This window comes from Saccopteryx bilineata, chromosome 1 (genome assembly GCF_036850765.1).
Source record: "Saccopteryx bilineata isolate mSacBil1 chromosome 1, mSacBil1_pri_phased_curated, whole genome shotgun sequence".
Taxonomy (NCBI): domain Eukaryota; kingdom Metazoa; phylum Chordata; class Mammalia; order Chiroptera; family Emballonuridae; genus Saccopteryx; species Saccopteryx bilineata.
Genome location: NC_089490.1, coordinates 145,193,117 through 145,214,371, shown reverse-complemented (window position 1 = coordinate 145,214,371; position 21,255 = coordinate 145,193,117). Strand labels below are relative to the sequence as shown.

Here is a 21,255-nt window from a genome sequence, read left to right as displayed (position 1 = left end):
TGGCTTATCCAGCTTGAGTGTGAGGTCACTCGCTTAAACTTGAGATCATTGACATGACTCCAAGGTCGCTGGCTTGAGCAAGGGGTCACTTGCTCTGCTGTAGCCCCCCGGTCAAGGCACATATGAGAAAGCAATCAATGAACAACTAAGATGCCGCAGTGAAAAATTGATGCCTCTTATCTCTCCCCCTTCCTGTCTGTCTCTCTCTCACAAAAACAAAAACAAAAATGAAAAAACATGATACTGAGAGAAGCCAGATACGAGGTTGCACATTGTAGGATTCTATTGATACAAAATGTCCAAAATAGGCAAATCTATAGAGACAGAAAGACCAGTTACTGCCAAGGGTTGGGAGGAGGGAGGAATGAAGAGTAATTGCTACCAGGTATTCAAATCATAAAAATGTTTTGGAACTAGACAGAGGTGATGCTTGCATAGCATTGTGAAGTACTTTTTTTAAAAAAGATTTTATTTATTAATTTTAGAGAAGAGAGAGAGAAAGGCAGCAGGAGGAGCAGAAAGCATCAATTCATACTTGCTTCTCATGTGTGCCTTGACTGGGCAAGACCAGGGTTTCAAACCAGTGACCTTAGCGCTCCAGGTCAATGCTTTATCCACTGCACCACCACAGGTCAAGCCACATTGTGAAGTGCTTAATGCCTCTGAATTGTTCACTTTAACATGGTTAATTTTATGTTATATCAATTTCACTTCATTATTTAAAAAACAATAATAGGGTCTCTCTGGTAATAAAGTTGGGTTTGAAACCCATCTCTCCTTCCTGCTGTGTAACCTCACACAACTCACTTGACTTCTTTTTTTTTATATATTCATTTATTTATAGAGGGGAGACAGAGAAAGAGACAGAGAGAGAGAGAGAGAAGGAGGGAGGAGCTGGAAGCATCAACTCCCATATGTGCCTTGACCAGGCAAGCCTCGGGTTTCAAACCCGGGACCTCGGCATTCCAAGTTGACTCTTTATCCACTGCACCACACAGGTCAGGCTCACTTGACTTCTTTGTGACTTTGTTTCCTCACGTGTAAAGCAGGGAAGATTCAATGAGTATGTCAAATTCACAAAACAGTCTGTGGCATGCAGTTGGTGCTGCTTAAATGTTGTTTGTACTTACTTGCTGCATTCCTTCTGGATTTGAACTTTGTCCATTTCTTCATGACAAACTCCTGGCCTTGGTTGCCCCCTGTGGATGTTCCAGGCCAAGGACAGCGCTCCAGAAGGCAGGAGTCATATCTGATAATACTACTTCAAGAGGGCTGATGAATAATACACTCTCCCCCTCTGCTTCTTCTTCCAGTGACTCTCCAGGGTTGTACCCTTCTTCCCTTTCCTCCGTATCCCCAATGCCTATCCCAGGGGCTGGCAAAGAACAAGCATGCCAGGAAATTTTTGCTACCTGACTGTCCAACTTGGCTCAGAACCTCTTTCATGCCTCATACAGAATCAGAGGTTTGAGCCCAACACAGTTGGGTTTAACTCCTGATTCCTGTGTGACATTCAGCAGGATGCTGAACCTCTCTGAGTTCATTGGGTGAATGGAGATAATAAGCATATCTACTTCATGGGGCTGTGTTGGGTTCTTTGGTAAGAATATGTAAAGTGCTTTTAGCACCCTGCCTGGAACACAGAAAATGCAGTTGATTGAATGGTGACCTGTAGAAGAACAGGTTACATCCGTGATGGCGAACCTTTTTTATAAAAACCACCCACTTTTGCAGTGCTGGTCAACCTGGTCCCTCCCGCCCACTAGTGGGCTTCCAGCTTTCATGGTGGGCCAAACGCAGCCCCCTCCTCTCCTGCAGTCATGGCTCAACTGGAGCAAGTTGGCCCCAGGCAATGAGGATGGCTCCACTGCCTCCACCTCAGGCGCTAAAAAATGGCTCCGATTGCAATGGAGCAAGGGCCCCAGATGGGCAGAGCTTTGCCCCATAGTGGATTTGCTGGGTGGATCCCAGTGGGGCACATGTGGGAATCTGTCTCTGCCTCCCCTCCTCTCACTTAATAAAAACAATTTTAAAGTATAGATGCCCTGCCAGCTGGCTCAGTGGTAGAGTGTTGGCCCAGCATGTGGAAGTCCCAGGTTCGATTCCCGGCCAGGGCACACAGAAGTGCCTACCTGCTTCTCCACCCTTCCCCCTCTTCTTCCTCTCTATCACTCTCTTCCCCTCCCACAGCCAAGGCTTCCTTGGAGCAGGGTTGGCCTGGGCGCTGAGGATGGCTCCATAGCCTCTGCCTCAGGTGCTAGAATGGCTCTGGTTGCAGTGGAGCAATGCTTCAGATGGGCAGAGCATTGCCCCCTGGTGGGCTTGCAGGGCGGATCCTGGTCGGGTGCATGTGGGAGTCTCTTTCTGCCTCCTCGCTTCTCACTTCAGAAAAATATAAAAAATAAAATTAATAATAAGAAAGTATCGCCCTGGCCGGTTGGCTCAGCGGTAGAGCGTCGGCCTAGCATGCGGAGGACCCGGGTTCGATTCCCGGCCAGGGCACACAGGAGAAGCGCCCATTTGCTTCTCCACCCCTCCGCTGCGCTTTCCTCTCTGTCTCTCTCTTCCCCTCCCGCAGCCAAGGCTCCATTGGAGCAGAGATGGCCCGGGCGCTGGGGATGGCTCTGTGGCCTCTGCCTCAGGCGCTAGAGTGGCTCTGGTCGCAATATGGCGACGCCCAGGATGGGCAGAGCATCGCCCCCTGGTGGGCAGAGCGTCGCCCCTGGTGGGCGTGCCGGGTGGATCCCGGTCGGGCGCATGCGGGAGTCTGTCTGACTGTCTCTCCCCGTTTCCAGCTTCAGAAAAATGAAAAAATGAAAAGAAAGAAAAAAAAAAAAAAGAAAGTATCTACCAATGAATGCATGGATATGTGGAACAACAAATCAATGTTTCTCTCTCTCTCTCCCCCCTTCCTCTCTCTCTGAAAAAAAAAATCAATAAATAAAAATTAAAAAAAGAATTAGGGGCCCTGGCCGGTTAGCTCAGTGGTAGAGTGTCGCTCTGGCATGTGGGAGTCCCAGGTTCGATTCCCGGCCAGGGCACACAGGAGAAATGCCCATCTGCTTCTCCACCCCCCTCCCCCCCCCTCCTTCCTCTCTGTCTCTCTCTTCCCCTCCGGCAGCCAAGGCTCCATTGGAGCAAAGTTGGCCCGAGCGCTGAGGATGGCTCTGTGGCCTCTGCCTCAGGCGCTAGAATGGCTCTGGTTGCAAAAGAGCGCCCCCCCAGATGGGCAAAGCATCGCCCCCTGGTGGGCGGGCCAGGCAGATCCTGGTTGGGCACATGCGGGAGTCTGTCTGACTGCCTCCTTATTTCCAACTTCAGAAAAATACAGGAAAGAAAGAAAGGAAAGAAAGAAAGGAAAGAAAGAAAGAAAGAAAAGAAAGAAAGAAAGAAAGAAAGAAAGAAAGAAAGAAAGAAAAAAAAAAAGAGAAAGAAAGAAAGAATTAGGAAATGTTATGTACTACCTATATCACTATTATTTCATTATCATTGTTATTTTGGTCAGCATACGAATACACCCAAATCGGCCCTGGCCGGTTGGCTCAGCGGTGGAGCATTGGCCTGGCGTGCGGGGGACCCGGGTTCGATTCCCGGCCAGGGCACATAGGAGAAGCGCCCATTTGCTTCTCCACCCCCACCCCCTCCTTCCTCTCTGTCTCTCTCTTCCCCTCCCGCAGCCAGGGCTCCATTGGAGCGGGGATGGCCCGGGCGCTGGGGATGGCTCCTTGGCCTCTGCCCCAGGCGCTAGAGTGGCTCTGGTCGCGGCACAGCGACGCCCTGGAGGGGCAGAGCGTCGCCCCTGGTGGGTGTGCCGGGTGGATCCCGGTCGGGCGCATGCGGGAGTCTGTCTGTCTCTCCCCGTTTCCAGCTTCAGAAAAAAAAATACAAAAAAAATTAAAAAAAAAAAAAAAGAATACACCCAAATCTTACCAATACTAAATAAAGCCCCTCTCTCCAAATTTCTTAACTGATTTTACTTTTGAATAGTTAATAGCCTGTCCTGTGGTGGTGCAATGGATAAAGCGTCAATCTGGAATGCTGAGGATGTGAGTTCGAAACCCTGGTCAAGGCACATATGGGAGTTGATGCTTCCTGCTCCTCCCTCCCTTCTCTCTCTCTCTCTCTCCTCTCTCTAAAATTAATAAATAAAATCTAAAAAAAACTAAAACAGAAAAAAGAATAGTAAATACATTCAGATATGTCAAGAAACATAAGCAGTCAGAAAGTGTGTGGTGGCATCTCCCTCTCCAGTCTCCATTCCCCCCTCTCCCCCATGGGTAACCCAGTGCTTTTGATTTCCTGATTATCTTTCCAGAATATCTGCACATGTTTACAAACAAATATGAATACAGGTCCTCATCCCCCACCCCGTACACCTACTTTTACATTAAAAGCATTCAATTTTTTTTGTTGTGGTGGTGAAATAGACATAACATAAAATATACCGTTTTAGCCATGTGTGCTCATTTCAGGGGCATTAGCATATTCACATGTGTGCAGCCATCCCACTATTCATTTCTAGAACCTTGTCGTCCTCCCAAACTGAAACTGAGTATGCATTCAACACTAACTCCCATTCCTCCCTCCTTCCAGCTTCTGGAAACCACCAAGCTCCTTTCTGTCTCTATGGATTTGCCTATCCTAGGTACTCTGTATTGTATGTAGAATCATACAGTATTTGCCCTTGTGTGTCTAGCCTCTTTCTCCTTCTCCTTCTCCTTCTCCTTCTTCTCCTCTTCCTCCCCCCTTCTTTTGAGAGAGAGAGAGAGAGAGAAAGAAAGACAGAGAGGGGAAGGGAAACTAACAATGTTAGAGATCTCCCCTTAACAAACACCCTTTACCCACCTCTGTTATTTGTATGCAACTGCATAATGTTCTGCTGTGTGAGTGCTCCATAGTTCATTTCACTCCCAGAGACCATTAACTTTCATCTGTCCTTAGGCTAACATGGCAGTGAAGAACCTTGTACAACTGTCATTTCACACATATGCAAGTATGTCTGTAGATACCCCCACCCCCACAAAATGAGATTTCTGGTTCAAAGACTATGTGCAGTTGTAATCTTTACAAATATTGCCAATTTTCTCCCCTTAGGGGTTAGATTAATTCAGACTCCCTCCAGCAGTGGAAAAGGATCCTGTCCTACAGGCTCACCAACAGAGTGTGTGTCAACCTCCGGACTTTTGCCAACATGAAGGTGAAAAATGATATTTTAGAGTAGAGAAAATTTGCATTTCTCTCACCACAAGCTGGGAGGAGTAATTTTCACGTGTTTAAGAGCTATTTATAGGTTTTGCCTTTTTTTTTTTCCCCCTTTATTTTTTTAGGTTGTTGGTCTTTTTCTTCTTGATTTGTAGGAGTTCTTTATATAATTAAGGAGATTTACTATCTGAATATGATATGAGTTGTAAATATTTTTACCAGTTTATTTCTCCAAACTTTTGAATTAATAACCATGAGCATTTATTGATGATTTGATACATGCCTACCTTTGTGCTAAGTGTTTTAACCACACATTTCAATCTTACTGACATAGTTTTTCATCTCTAATGGCTATAGCATGTGTCTCTGAAAAAATAAGGACATTTTCTACATAATTATACAACAATTTTCACATCAAAAGAAATATGTAATTATTTTTAGACTCATCTTACACCAAGCACATATTCAAATTTCCCTGAGTCTCCAAAATGTCTTTTTAGTGTTGGTATAGAGCACCACTGGCCAATAAAACTTTCTCTGATGACAAGAATGTTCTATATCTGTGCTTTCTTCTTTTTTTCTGACACATATAATTGACAGTTTATTTTCAAGAATTTTAGTAGGTTTTTAAAAGACTGTTTTGTTTTAAGAATACTAAAAGATGATAATCTATGATAAGATGTATACAAACAAGGATAATTAAAATATTAAATGCTATCTAAATTAAAAGGCTATAAGTCAACTATAATCTTTGTGTACAGAAGCAGCTGTACAGTACCCTTCATGAAATTCACCCACCAACTCATGAAGACTACGAAACTACACTGCAAACTCAATTATATAATTTATAGTTATCAATGTTGAGTTTTTGATGCTTGACCATGTATTACCACAGAAAGCACAAAATCCTATTGATAGGAATTTTTTTGCTTCTTTAAAACATATCTCAAGATGCCCTGGCCAGGTAATTCAGTTGGTCAGAGCATCCTCCCAATATGCTAAGGTTGTGAGTTTTATTCCTAGTGAGCGCACATACAAGAACCAACTAATGAAAAAAAAAAAAGAAAGAATCAACTTATGAAAGCATAACTACTAAGTGGAACAATAAAATCAATGTTTCTCTTTCTCAAATCAATCAATTAAAAAATTGTTTAAAGAGCACCTTTTATTTTTTTTTATTTTTTTTAGTAAGTGATAGGGGGAAAAATAGAGACAGAGAAAGAGACAGACAGACAGGAAGCAAGAGAGATGAGAAGAATCAACTCATAGTTGTGTCACTTTAGTTGTTCATTGATTGCTTCTCATATGTGTCTTAACTGGGGGGGGGCGGCTCCAGCTGAGCCAGTGACCCTTTGCTCAAGCCAGTGACCTTGGGCTTTAAGTGGTGACCTTTGGGCTCAAGCCAGTGACCTTGGGGTCATGTCTATAATCCCACTCTCAAGCCAGCGACCCCACCCTCAAGCTGGTGAACCCACAATCAAGCCGGCAACCTCGGGGTTTCAAACCTGAGTCCTCAGCGTCCCAGATTGAAGCTCTATCCACTGTGCCACCAAAGGTCAGTCTCATAAAAATTCTATTGAAACTGTATGGCAGCCTCAGCCAATATCTCCATTGGTTAGAATGTTGTCCTGAAGCACAGAGGTTGCGGGTTTGCTCCCCAGTCAGGGCACAGACAGGAACAGGTTTCTATCTCTCTCCTGCTCTCTTCCTGCCTCTCTATAAAATCAATGATATAAACATTAAAAAAAATATGATATAGCTATCCAACATTGCCAAGAGTGGTTATATAATTAACAGAAGGAAACCCAGCAGTGCTCTGCTGTTTTAGTGTAGCAGCCTCCTTTATAGTTGATTGAGTTCTTAGTTCTTATTATACCATCAGCCAAATATGTACTCCATTGCTTTGGATACAAGATTTTCATCTTTTTTTGGCATCTGTCTGTCTGAAATGACCTGATAGTCACTAGCAGAAGCTTTGTATGCTGTAGCAAGAGGTCTCATGGTAGAAATCCCAGGAATACTTCCAGGCTGGATTGGTGCTGTTGGCTAGAGATGAAGACCATAAAGCACACACCTACCATTGTTTTCTTTTTTTTTTTTTTTCTCTTTTCTGAAGCTGGAAACGGGGAGAGACAGTCAGACAGACTCCCGCATGTGCCAGACCGGGATCCACCCGGCACGCCCACCAGGGGCAATGCTCTGGGCGATGCTCTGCCCCTCCGGGGCGTTGCTCTGCCCCGACCAGAGCCACTCTAGCGCCTGGGGCAGCGGCCAAGGAGCCATCCCCAGCGCCCGGGCCATCCTTGCTCCAATGGAGCCCAAGGGAGGGGAAGTGAGAGACAGAGAGGAAGGAGGGGAAGGGGGGGGTGGAGAAGCAAATGGGCACTTCTCCTATGTGCCCTGGCCGGGAATCGAACCCGGGTCCCCCACACGCCAGGCCAATGCTCTACCGCTGAGCCAACCGGCCAGGGCCCCTACCATTGTTTTCCATACACTTTCACCTCTACCTGGCTCTACACCAATCATGATGGACTCTCCAAAAATCTTCCCATCTTTGCATAAGGCTTTCCGGGCCAGAAGTTTCTATAACAAATATGCATCTTCTTCTTCTTCTTTTTTTTTTTTCTGAAGCTGGAAACAGGGAGGCAGTCAGACAGACTCCCGCATGCGCCCAACTGGGATCCACCCGGCACGCCCACCAGGGGGCGATGCTCTGCCCATCCCGGGCGTCGCTCTGTTGCAACCAAAGCCACTCTAGCGCCTGAGGCAGAGGCCATGGAGCCATCCCCAGCACCTGGGCCATCTCTGCTCCAATGGAGCCTCGGCTGCAGGAGGGGAAGAGAGAGACAGAGAGGAAGGAGAGGGGGAGGAGTGGAGAAGCAGATGGGCGCTTCTCCTGTGTGCCCTGGCCGGGAATCGAACCCGGGACTTCTGCACGCCAGGCCGACGCTCTACTACTGAGCCAACCGGCCAGGGCCCGTCTTCTTCTTTTTTAAGTGAGAGAGATAGACCATGGGGTTATGTCTATGATCCCACACTCAAGCCAGCGACCTTGGGATTTCGAGCCTGGGTGCCCTGCCTGGTCAAGCTGGCTGTCTTCTTTGTTTTGTTTTTTTTGGGTTTTTTTGGGGGGGTTGTATTTTTCCGAAGTTAGAAGTGGGTAGGCAGTCAGACTCTCACATGCACCCAACAGGGATTCACCCAGCATGCCCATCAGGGGGCGATGTTCTGCCCAACTGGGGGGCTGCTCCATTGTGGCCGGAGTCATTCTAGCGCTTGAGGCGGAGAGCATGGAGCCGCCCTTAGCGCCCGGGCCAACTTTGCTCCAATGGAGCCTTGGCTGTGGGAGGGGAAGAGAAAGACAGAGAGGAAGGAGAGGGGGAGGGGTGGAGAAGCAGATGGGTGCTTCATCCTGTGTGCCTTGACCAGGAATTGAACCCAGGACTTCCACATGCTGAGCCAAAGCTCTGCTGCTGAGCCAACCGGCCAGGGCCTAGGCTGGCTGTCTTCTTAAAATTACAGGTATTGATCCAAGTCCTGGGCCAGAAATGTCATCATATATACTTCTAACTCAGCGGTTCTCAACCTGTGGGTCGCGACCCCAGCGGGGGTTGAATGACCAAAACACAGGGGTAGCCTAAAGCCATGGGAAAATACATATTTTATTAAAATATTGATAACAAAGGCCCTGGCTGGTTGGCTCAGTGGTAGAGCGTTGGCCTGGTGTGCAGAGGTCCCGGGTTTGATTCCCAGCCAGGGCACACAGGAGAAGCGCCCATCTGCTTCTCCACCCCTCCCCCTCTCCTTCCTCTCTGTCTCTCTCTTCCCCTCCTGCAGCCAAGGCTCCATTGGAGCAAAGATGGCCTGGGCGCTGGGGATGGCTCCTTGGCCTCTGCCCCAGGCGCTAGAGTGGCTCTGGTGGCGGCAGAGTCGTCCCCTGGTGGGCAGAGCTTCGCCCCTGGTGGGCGTGCCAGGAGGATCCCAGTTGGGCGCATGCGGGAGTCTGTCTGGCTGTCTCCCCGTTTCCAGCTTCGGAAAAATACAAATATATATATATATATATATATATATATATATATATATATATATATATATATATATATGACAACTATGCATCCAATTTCCTGTGTTAGACATCACAGGAGATAATGTTGTCTTTCGTGGTTGACCAATGTTTCCTGGACAACGCTTACTTTGATCTGTTCCCAGGAGTAGTTGTCATAACTCCAACACAAGGACTCCGCATTACTGACATGTTTGGCTGTCGTCTTCTTCTTCTTCTTCTTCTTCTTCTTCTTCTTCTTCCTCTTCCTCTTCCTCTTCCTCCTCCACCTCCTCCTTCTCCTCCTCCTCCTTTTCCTCCTTCTTCTTCTTCTGAAGCTGGAAACAGCAGGGAGGCAGTCAGACAGACTCCCGCATTTATTAAAAAATATGTATTTCCCGATGGCTTTAGGCGACCCCTGTGTTTTGGTCGTTCGACCCCCGCTGGGGTCGCGACCCACAGGTTGAGAACCGCTGTTCTAACTGGTAGAACTTCACTTTGATCTTTATGAGCTGGTTGAGGTGGTGACCCACCAGCGAGTAAAGGTGATCTCACTTCCATTACTCCTCTTGAAGGGCCACTGATTGATCAAGATATGGAGTCATCAGAACTGGCAGATCTCCCATTAAAAATCCAGGTAGCCTGACCAGGCAGTGGCGCAGTGGATAGAACGTCAGACTGGGATGCGGAAAGACCCAGGTTCGAGACCCCGAGGTCACCAGTTTGAGTTCAGGCTTATCTGGTTTGAGCAAAAGCTCACCAGCTTGGACCCAAGGTCATTGGCTTGAGCAAGGGGTTACTCGGTTTACTGAAGGCCCACGGTCAAGGCACATATGAGAAAGCAATCAATGAACAACTAAGGTGTCGCAACAAAAAACTGATGATTGATGTTTCTCATCTCCCTCCATTCCTGTCTGTCTGTCCCTGTCTATCCCCCTCTCTGACTCTCTCTGTCTCTGTAAAAAAAAAAAAAAATCCAGGTAAGAGCTGGGCATAACCCTGGTTTTGGAGACATGGGTGAACCCAACATCATTAGTTCAGATCCAAATGTAGGAGCTTGGGGTTCCATGGCAAAGGTTACCATGGTGGGGGCCATACTTAGCTCTGGACCTTTCTGATTTTCAAAAATGGTGGGACCTCTCTGTATCTATACTTTCTTTCTTTTTTTTTTTTTTGGTGACACAGAAAGAGAGGGACAGAGAGAGGAACAAATAGTGACAGACAGGAAGGGAGAGAGATGAAAACATCAATTCTTCATTGTGGCCTGACCAGGCCATAGTGCAGTGGATAGAGCGTCGGACTGGGATGCGGAGGACCCAGGTTCGAGACCCCGAGGTCGCCAGCTTGAGCACGGGCTCATCTGGTTTGAGCAAAAGCCCACCAGGTTAAACCCAAGATCGCTGGCTCCAGCAAGGGGTTACTCGGTCTGCTGAAGGTCCGCGGTCATGGCACATATGAGAAAGCAATCAATGAACAACTAAGGTGTCGTAACAAAAAACTGATGATTGATGTTTCTCATCTCTCTCCATTCCTGTCTGTCTGTCCCTATCTATCCCTCTCTCTGTCTCTGTAAAAAAATAAACAAAAAACAAAAAAAAACTTCATTGTGGTATCTTAGTTGTTCATTGATTGCTTTCTCATTTGTGTCTTGACTGGGGGGCTACAGTAGAGTTACTGACCCCTTGCTCAAGCCAGCGACCTTGGGCTCAAGCCAACAACTTTGGATTTCAAGCCAGTGACCTTTGGGCTCAAGCCAGCTGCCAGAAGGTCATGTCTTTTATCCCACGCACAAGCCAGTGAGCCTGCACTCAAGATGGATGAGACCATGCTCAAGCCAGCAACCTTGGGGTTTCAAACCTGGGTCCTCTGAGTCCCAGTCCGATGCTCTATCCACTGAGCTACCACCTGGTCAGGCTGTATCTGTGCTTTCGGATATGGTAGCCACTGTCTCCATGGAGCTATGACTCTTTGAAATCCAGTGCAAATGAGGAACTGAATTGTTCATTACATTTTATTTTAGTTACTTTTAGTTTTAATAGCCCCATGGAAAATTACAAGTCAATTTCCCCAATGAACATGGATGCAAAAATCCACAAAAAAATATTAGCAAACCAAATTTAACAGCACATTAAAAAGACCAGGTGGTGGTGCAATGGATAGAGTGTCAGACTGGGATGCGGAGGATCCAGGTTCGAGACCCCGAGGTCGCCAGCTTGAGCACGGGCTCATGTGGTTTGAGCAAAGCTCACCAGCTTGGACCCAAGGTCACTGGCTCGAGCAAGGGGTTACTCGGCCTGCTGAAGGCCCACGGTCAAGGCACATATGAGAAAGCAATCAATGAACAACTAAGGTGTCGCAATGAAAAACTGATGATTGATGCTTCTCATCTCTCTCCGCTCCTGTCTGTCTGTCCCTGTCTGTCCCTCTCTCTGACTGTCTCTGTAAAAAAAAAAAAGAAAAAAGAAAGAAACCCTTGCTCCGTCTCCAATCCCTATTCACTGTCTTACATGCCTGAAACCACCTTCACCTCCCTTAAAAAAAAAGACCATACTTACTCCAGCCTGACCAAGCAGTGGCGCAGTGGATAGAGCGTTGGTCTGGGACGCGAAAGATCCAGGATTGAATCCCTGAGGTCAGCAGCTTGAGAGTGGGTTCATCTGGTTTGAGACAAACAGTCATTGGCTTGAGCCCAAGGTCGCTGGCTTGAGCAAGGGGTCACTCAGTCTGCTGTAGCCCTTGGTCAAGGCACATATGAGAAAGCAATCAATGAACAACTAAGGTGCTGCAATGAAGAATTGGTGCTTCTCATCTTTCTCTCTTCTTGTCTGTCTGTCCTTATCTGTCCCTCTCTCTGTCTCTGTCACACACACAAAACAAAAAATACCATTCTCCATAGTCAAGTGGAATTTATTCCAGGATACAAGGATGGTTTGACATCCACAAATCAATGTGATATATCACATTAACAAAAGTGAAGAATAAAATACTACAGTCATCTCAATAGATGCAAAAAAATCACATAGTTCAAAATTCTTTCATGGTGAAAACTCTCCACAAACTGGGTATAGATGGAACATACCTCAACATAATAAAGGTCATATGTGATAAGCCCACAGCTAACATCATACTCAACAATGAAACACTAAAATCTTTTCATCTAAGATCAGAAACAAGCCAAGGATGCCCACTTTAACCACTTTTATTCAACATAGTATTGGAAGTTCTAGCCAGAATGATTAGGAAAAAAAAGGGGAGTGGGGAAAAGAAATAAAAGGTATCCCTTTCTCCCCACCCCCAAATAGTCATGAGATAGTGCACACTTAGAATCTGGCTTCCTGACTCAAATACATCTTACCTATACCCACTGTCTCCATTCCTCACCTCCTACTTGACCCTAAGCCTTTTGCACTATGATATCTGCCCCCAAATGGCAGCGAACTCAAGTCTTACTCAGCTCCACCTCTCCCCAAACTCTATCACACCTTCATCAATTCATGCACAGCTTCACTGGTTTCATTCCCACCCCTCCATACCAGATCCGCAATTACTTGCCCTTCCCAAGTCATCATTACCAGCATCTCCATGGCATTTGTTGTGTGGTCCTGCATAGGTAGATATTCTTGAAGAATAGAATGTATAATTTTGTACACTTATATGTTTACTTTGTATGCTTGCATGAGTATGTTGCAATTTGCATAATGTCATTGTGTACTAGATCTCTGACATCTGTATCCTTTTAGCTCAGTGATACACTGTGTTTTTTAAGAGTCAAAGCATTTGTTAACTTATTTCCTTCAGCTTATTTCAAGGGTGGAAGTGAGGGAGGATAGACTGATACATTTTCATGAGCTCCATGCATTTTCTCTAAAAGCCCAAGTATTTTAGATGAGAAGCATCAACTCATAGTTGCAGCACCTTAGTTGTTCATTGATTGCTTTCTCATATGTGCCTTGACCAGGGGGCTCCAGCCGAGTCAGTGACCCATTGCTCAAGCCAGTGACTTTGGGCTCAAGCCAATGACTGTTTGGCTCAGCTAGCAACCATGGGGTCATATTTATGATCCCACACTCAAGCCAACAACCTGGCACTCAAGCTGGTGAGCCCATGCTCAAGCTGGTGACCTCGCGGTTTCAAACCTGGGTCCTCAGTGTCCCAGGCCAATGCTCTTTCCATGGCACCACCACCTGGTCAGGCAAAAAAAGCCTAAGTATTTAGGGGACCATCTCTTTTTGTTGTTTTTATTTGCAAATCTCAGTTCATTCCTTTCTTCCCCAACTTTCCTTGCATTGTGATAATGTAGTACTTTTAGGAATAGGTTTCCAAGATTGTTTTAACTTGTCAAACCCGTTTGTAACATATTTCCCAAAACCTGTTTGAAATGGCTGTCCCTGGCATTGCATACCATTTTACCCATGGATAGTGTTTCTATATAAGATATATATATTCTTTTCTTTTACCCTATTGTATATATAGTTTGAAAAGTTTGTTCAAAGAACAAGCCTGCTAATAACTCACTATACTTCATGTATAACAAGCAGAAATGGTTCAGCTTTATGACAAATTGCCATCCTAATAGAGGGATATCTTGTTTACATTTCAGTGTACCAAATGTCACTTTCTTTTTTTTTTTTAATTTTTAATTTATTTATTCATTTTAGAAAGGAGAGGGAGAGACAGAGAGAGACAGAGAGAGAGAGAGAGAGAGGAGAGACAGAGAGAGAGAAGAGGGGGGAGGAGCTGGAAGCATCAACTCCCATATGTGCCTTGACCAGGCAAGCCCAGGGTTTCGAATCGGCGACCTCAGCATTTCCAGGTCGACGCTTTATCCACTGTGCCACCACAGGTCAGGCAAGTGTCACTTTCTTATTTCCTTACTCACTAGTATGTTAAGGGATAGTTTTAATTTTCTTCTTTTTTTTTCTCCCAGGGTCAATCCCTGGTCAGGACAAATACAAGAATCAACCAATAACAGCATGAATATGTGGAACAAAAAAATAGTGTTTTGGCATTTCTCTCTCTCCTCACCCCTTCCTCTCTGTCTAAAAATCAATAAATAAAAATAAAATGAAGTGCTATAGTGTCTGGATTTCACTCCATCAGCAGTACCTTATAAAAATCTACTTTGTTGTTTTCCTTGTTGGTTGGCATAGTTTTCTCTATTGTGTCACCTTCTTATTTCATTTTTCTAGTCCTCTAAAGGATGGACACCTATTTCTTCCAACTTCCTCAATAAACATTTTTATCTGGTGCAAAAATTTAAATAAATATAAAAACTTAGCACAGAACTGCCAAGTCACAGTTCTCCCAGTCTAACAGGGAGCCAATGACTGACTTAAACAAGAGAGAATGTCTGTCTCTGCTGCTGGACAGGCTGGGGACCCCAGGTCCTTCTGTTGGTTGCTCCACCTTCTCCTAGGGAAGTATCTCCAGGGACATTTGGCTGTGTCTGGAGACAACTCTGACTGTCACACCTGTCAAGGGGGTGTGGCACTGGCAGCTAGAGGATAGTGGTGAGGGATGCTACTCAGTATCTTGCAATGCATAGGACAGCTTTCCTCCAGAACGAAGAAGAACTTGGTTCCAAATGTCAATGGAGCCACCTGCCCTAGAATAGTCCGCACTCCATTTTTTTCTTGACTGACTTGAAGAGACTGGGACAGTTGTCTCCTAGTGCAGCCCACCCTCTGTATTTGCCTATTGCTTCCTGAAATTGCCATTTAACTTGTTTTTTGACCCCTTCCATTTCCTGCTGACTGGATATTAGGTTGATAGACGTGATCAGAGCCAGGTTTAACATTTTCGCAAAGATATGTCCCAGGGAAAGCTGAGAACTTCCTTATGCATCACATTAAGAGTTCTACAAGGTCCTGTATCCCTCTACTGTGATACTGCACTTCAACAAAGCTAGAGCTGGTGACATTCTGGCTTCAGGGGCAGAGCCCATCCCCTATGCCCACAGAGACTTCTGTCATTCTGTGCATATCTTTTTTCCCATCATTGTCTCACCCAATGTTTTTTATTGATTGATTGAGTTTTAGAGAGAGAGAGGGAGAAAGAGAAAAACATCGATTTGTTGTTCCACTTATTTATGCATTCGTTGGCTGATTCTTCTATGCGCCCTGACCAGGGATTGAACCTGCAACCATGGCGTGTCAGGACGACACTCTAACCAACTGAGCTACGGCCCTGGCTGGTTGGCTCAGTGGTAGAGCGTCGGCCTGGCGTGCAGGGGTCCCAGGTTTGATTCCCGGCCAGGGCACACAGGAGAGGCACCCATCTGCTTCTCCACCCCTCCCCCTCTCCTTCCTCTCTGTTTCTCTCTTCCCCTCCTGCGGCCAAGGCTCCATTGGAGCAAAGTTTGCCCAGGCGCTGAGGATGGCTCTATGGCCTCTGCCTCAGGCGCTAGAATGGCTCTGGTTGCAACAGAGCAACGCTCCAGATGGGCAGAGAGCATCGCCCCCTGGTGGGCATGCCGGGTGGATCTCAGTCGGGCACATGTGGGAGACTGTCTGACTGCCTCCCCGTTTCCAACTTCAGAAAAATACAAAATAAAATAAAATAAAATAAAATAAATTTAACCAACTGAGCTACCTAGCCAGGGCTCACCCAATATTTAAAATGCCCATGATGGTCACTGCCTCAATCAGTGATTCATGGACTTTTGCAAAATGATAATTTTCTAATTCTCTCATTTCTTCTACATTTTCTTTTGCTAGCATTCTTCTTGACCTTTTATTTTTTTCCAACTATAAAACTCAACTACTACTGGGAAGGTAAAACCATACTTAATTCCTTGCTTTTAATTACCATCGTTTCCAGGAAGTAGTTGGTGAAGAGCTGCTTCCAATGGTAAAATATATGTTTTTAATTTTCAAATTGAGGTTTAACATACATAAGTACACAGATCTTGAATGGAAAGCTCACAAAAGCTTTAGATTTATATACCTGTGCAACTATTGTCAGATAAAAATATAAAACATTTCTAGCCCAACATTGCCTTTTCTGCCATGAAGACTTGTAATATTTGTGACTGTAGGAATTATTTCCAGGCATGGTGATACTGATCTTGGGGTTCACAGACTTCAGAAAGATGGGGAAATTGGTGAGAGGTGAAAACAGGGCTTCTAGCTTCCCCCTCCCAGCTGGCCTCAGCAGACAACTCCTCTCACAGAAGCACTGCAGGGGCTGAGCAGCTCGTTTTGCCAACCAGGATGGATCCCGGGCATCTCCCTCCTGGAAGACTCATTAATTATTGGGGGGACTTGTCAGGTCTAAGGCTCAGCTGGCATTTCCAGGCAGACTGAGTGTGCTGCTGCTCCTCCTCTCCCATCGAGGGGCACACCCAGGGGCAGCAAAGCACATTGGAAAGCCCCAGAAAAGAAGACAGATTGTCTGGGCGCTGATGTCCACAGCTGTGTGACTCGAGGGGAACTACTTCTTCTGAGTCTCTTCTCACCTGTCAAAAGGGTGGGGGGGGGGTAATATTCAACTTTTCAGGCTTATTGGGAGGATTTCATCTAGCTACTTTACTTCTCTGACCTCGCTTTCTGGTGCTTTCCTCTTTGCTCATTCTGCCCCAGCCAGATGTTTATTCTAAGAAATAATTCAGAGCCAGACTCAAATACAAGGAAAAGGATATTTAGAAAGTCATAGAGGTAGAAGAAGTGAGCCAGCTAGGCTGTGTGGGCTTAGGAAACAAGGTATAGAGGCAAAAAAAAAAAAAAAACAACCATTGTTGCTTAGGAGAAAGAGGCAAGGAAAATGTATCTGGGGGAAGGGAGTGGGAAAGGTGAGGGTACGCTCCACAGAGAGAGCTGCACTGGGTCCTCGTCTTGATGATTTTTATCTGGAGGTTTCAGAGGAGGATCACAATAGACTTTATCAGCTTTCCAAGTGAGTTCTTTTAGGGTCGGAGTCTCTACTGATTGCCTGGTACCAAGGCAGGGGGTCATTAGTCAATGCCAATAATCTTGGTATCAGCCAGGGTATTGCTTATCTGGTTTTGCTGATTTTCTGGGCCTGGAGCTAAAATACAACTGAGGCTTAGATGTATTTTATGAGGGCCAGAACCTCATTGTCCTTGGAGCTTGGTGCTTAAGGACTATTCTCCAGACCCCCTGTTCATTTCCCCTCTAAGAGGAGGGGAGTGTCTAACCCACATAATTAGCAACATGCCAGGGGAGGGGAGGTCAGGGTGGAGTCTGAACCACATGACCAGCAATATGAAAGGTGAGGGGGTCTAAACCACATGACAAGCTATAAGCTAGGGAAGGAAAGGTTACCTGGGGAGAGATCCTTGTTTTTCCTGTTTTGCCCATTGCTAGTCACTCAAGGGCTTTCAGCCCTGGTGACCTGTACGTGGTCCATCTCCCTTGCTTTGCTTATGCCCAACTGCCTACCACAACCCCTCCTCAGGTAACACAGGCTCCAGCATTGTCTCACTCTTCTTGCACACCCTCTAATGTTGTTCCTACCTTATAACTTTATGTATTAATTTCACTAACAATTGTGTCTCCCATAGTAGAGTGAAAACTGTAAGGACTCATCTGCTTTCTTCACTCTTATAGCCTGTGCCTTGCAAGGAGGAAGTGTGATGTTGGTTGAACTAGGAAGCAGAAGCTACATTTTCTCACACAGAAGTGGAATTGAAACCTTGGCCTTTAAGTCCTTGCTTTCTTTTTCCTCCTTCCTGTCTTCAATGGGAACACTAGGGCGCAAAATTTACTCGGCTGTCAAGAAAATCATCAAGATAATTTTTTTCTAAAATCAAAATTAGGCCCTGGCCGGTTGGCTCAGTGGTAGAGCGTCGGCCTGGCGTGCGGGGGACCCGGGTTCGATTCCCGGCCAGGGCACATAGGAGAAGCACCCATTTGCTTCTCCATCCCCCCCCCCTTCCTCTCTGTCTCTCTCTTCCCCTCCCGCAGCCGAGGCTCCATTGGAGCAAAGATGGCCCGGGCGCTGGGGATGGCTCCTTGGCCTCTGCCCCAGGCACTAGAGTGGCTCTGGTCGAGGCAGAGCGACACCCCAGAGGGGCAGAGCATCGCCCCCTGGTGGGCAGAGCGTCCCCCCTGGTGGGCGTGCTGGGTGGATCCCGGTTGGGCGCATGCGGGAGTCTGTCTGACTGTCTCTTCCTGTTTCCAGCTTTGGAAAAATACAAAAAAAAAAAAAAATCAAAATTAATGCAAACAATGATCAAAAATATTTTTTTATTTATTTATGAATTAATTTATTAAGAGAGAGAGACAAGGAAGGAGAGAATAGAAGAGATGAGAAGCATCAACTTGTAGTTGCATCACTTTAGTTGCTCATTGACTGCTTCTCATATGTGCTTTGACCAGAGGTCTTAAGCTGAGCCAGTGAGCCCTTGCTTAAGCCAGTGACCTTGAAACCACATTGATGATCTCAAGCCGGAGACCCTGCACTCAAGCTGGTGAACCTGTGCTCAAGACAGATGAGCCAGCACTCAAGCTGGAGATCTCAGGGCTTCAAACTTGGGATTTCAGTGTCCTGGGTCCATGCTATACACTGTGCCACCACCGGTCAGGCAAAAAATAATAATAATAAAATTATATATATATATATATATATATATATATATATATTTTTTTTTTTTTTTTTATTTTATTTTTTTAGTAAAAGAACTGACCCTGGACTTGCATGACTTACCTCACCCTAAAATCAGTATGGTTTTTATTTAAAATTTTGCTATTTTGTTCACCATGGATTTATTTTCTCATTGAAAAAATATTTTCATTAGCCCTGGCTGGGTAGTTCAGTTGGTAGAGCATCCTTCTGACAGAGCAAGGTTGTGGGTTTGATCCCAGGGTACATATAAGAACCAACCAATGGCCTCACCTGTGGCGGTGCAGTGGAAAGGGCATTGATTTGAAATGCTGAGGTTGCTGGTTTTGAAACCCTGGACTTGTCCAGTCAAGGCATTATGAGAAGCAACGGCTACAGCTGATGTTTCCTGCTCCTCCCCTTTCTCTCTCTCTCTCTCTTTCTCCCCTCTGAAATCAATAACTAAAATCTTCTTTAAAAATCAACCAGTGAATGCATAAATAAGTGGAATAAGAAGTCAATGTTTGCCCTGGCCAGTTGGCTCAGTGGTAGAGCATCGGCCTGGCGTGCAGGAGTCCTGGGTTCGATTCCCGGCCAGGGCACACAGGAGAAGCGCCCATCTGCTTCTCCACCCTTCCCCCTTTCCTTCCTCTCTGTCTCTCTCTTCCCCTCCCACAGCCGAGGCTCCATTGGAGCAAAGTTGGCCCGGGCGCTGAGGATGGCTCCATGGCCTCTGCCTCAGGCACTAGAATGGCTCTGGTGGCAATGGAGCGATGCCCCAGATGGGCAGAGCATTGCTCCCTGGTGGGCATGCCAGGTGGGTCCTGGTGGGGCAGGAGTCTGTCTGACTGCCTCCCCGTTTCCAACTTCAGAAAAATACAAAAGAAAAGAAAAAAAAAAAGTCAATGTCTCACCCTGGCTGGATAGCTGGGTAGAATATTGTCCAGAAGCTCAGAGGTTGCCAGTTCAATCCCTTGTCAGGGCACATGTAGGAATAGATAGATGTTCCTGTCTCTCTCTCCCTTCCTCTGCCTCTAAAATCAATAAAATAAATAAATTAATTTTAAAAAACGAAGCTGGTGCTTCTCTCTTTCTTTCCTATCTCTAAAATAAAAAAAATAAGCCCTGGTCAGGTACCTTGGTTGTTTAGAGCATCCTCCTGAAACACAAGGTTGCCAGTTTTATCCCTGGTCAGGGAACATACAGGAATGGACTGATGTTCTTGTTTTTCTCTCTCACTAAAATCAATAAATAAAAAAATAAAATAAACCTTGGCCAGTTGGTTCAGTGGATAGAGCGTTGGCTGGAGTATGGACTTCCCCATTCGATTCAGGTCAGGGTACACAGGCAAATGACCATTTGCTTCTCTCCCTCTTCCCCTCCCCAGCCAGTAGCTGGAGTGGTTCCACCGCGCTGAGGATAGCTCCTCAAGAGCTAAAAATACCTTGGCTGATTAAAGGCATCAGCTTCAGATGGAGGTTGCCACTTCAGAGGAGGTTTCTCCTCCTCTTAAAAAATAAAATAAAATAAAACAAAAAATTGTAAAAAAGAACCCCCACCATTTTATTAGGCTATTATTTATCCTGAGGGTTGAGTTGTTGCGCCCAAAGGGCTCACTCTTCTGTCTGTACCTCTTTCCCAGGGGAAACTGAGGCAAGGAAGACCGGAAGAGAGGGCAGGGGTAAGGTGCAGAGCCCTGATAAGTGGCTGGAGCACCCCACAAGGTGCAGGGGGGGGGGGGCTGTCAAGACTGATCTTTTTTTTCTCCGTCCCCTAGAAGCAGCTAATTAAGTCCTCCACCCGCGAAAGACCTTCCCAGGGCGCTCGCGTTGCCTGCGGGGCCGAGGTAGCTGTGGTCAGTCCGCGGTGACCTTTCTGGGCCTGATGGGACTGGGAGGCAGGTGAGGGCGCGCGGCGGCCACGCACAGGCCCGGTCTGGGCCGAGATGCCCAGGGTGGGGTCGGTCCAGGCCTGAGAACTGGTATCAAACTCCGCTTTGGCTTCCCACAACTATCTCATTATCATAGGGAGATGAGGGGAAGGGGAAGAGTGCCCCGTGATGTCATCGAACCCCGAGCCGAGCCTCCGCCGCTGGCGTCACAGACGAGCAGCACTGTGTCACCGCATTCCTCCCGTGATATTAGCGCGGGAGGCCAAGAACTAGCCCACCGGGAAAGCGAGAAATCTGAAGAAGGAGATCTTTTCTTTCTCACCCTTGTACTTGGTAAGGTGTTTATAGCACATAAGCGCGGACTACCACTCCCAGCTAGCTTTGCGTGCTGCGCATGGGCGCGGCCTCCAGTTAGCAAGCGCGGCAAACCTTTTGGGTAAATTGACGTCCCTTTAGTCGAACCAGAGCGCAAATCAATACCAACCTCACAGACCCCACCCCTTTATTCTTAGCCCGCTGCTTCCTTGCGGGAGTGACCGGCTTCGCTGCCTTTGAGGGT

The 21,255-nt window shown here is 46.4% G+C and overlaps 1 long non-coding RNA gene across 1 annotated transcript; it reads right to left on the bottom strand.

The window, feature by feature from the left end:
- Nucleotides 1–868: 868 nt before the first annotated feature.
- LOC136320155 (uncharacterized) lies at nucleotides 869–21,017 on the bottom strand. Its single transcript, XR_010728268.1, has 5 exons — nucleotides 19,943–21,017; nucleotides 19,720–19,839; nucleotides 11,800–11,901; nucleotides 9,396–9,582; nucleotides 869–2,382 (listed from the first exon to the last, which is right to left on the bottom strand). It is a non-coding gene; the product is annotated as an uncharacterized lncRNA (long non-coding RNA).
- Nucleotides 21,018–21,255: the final 238 nt, after the last annotated feature.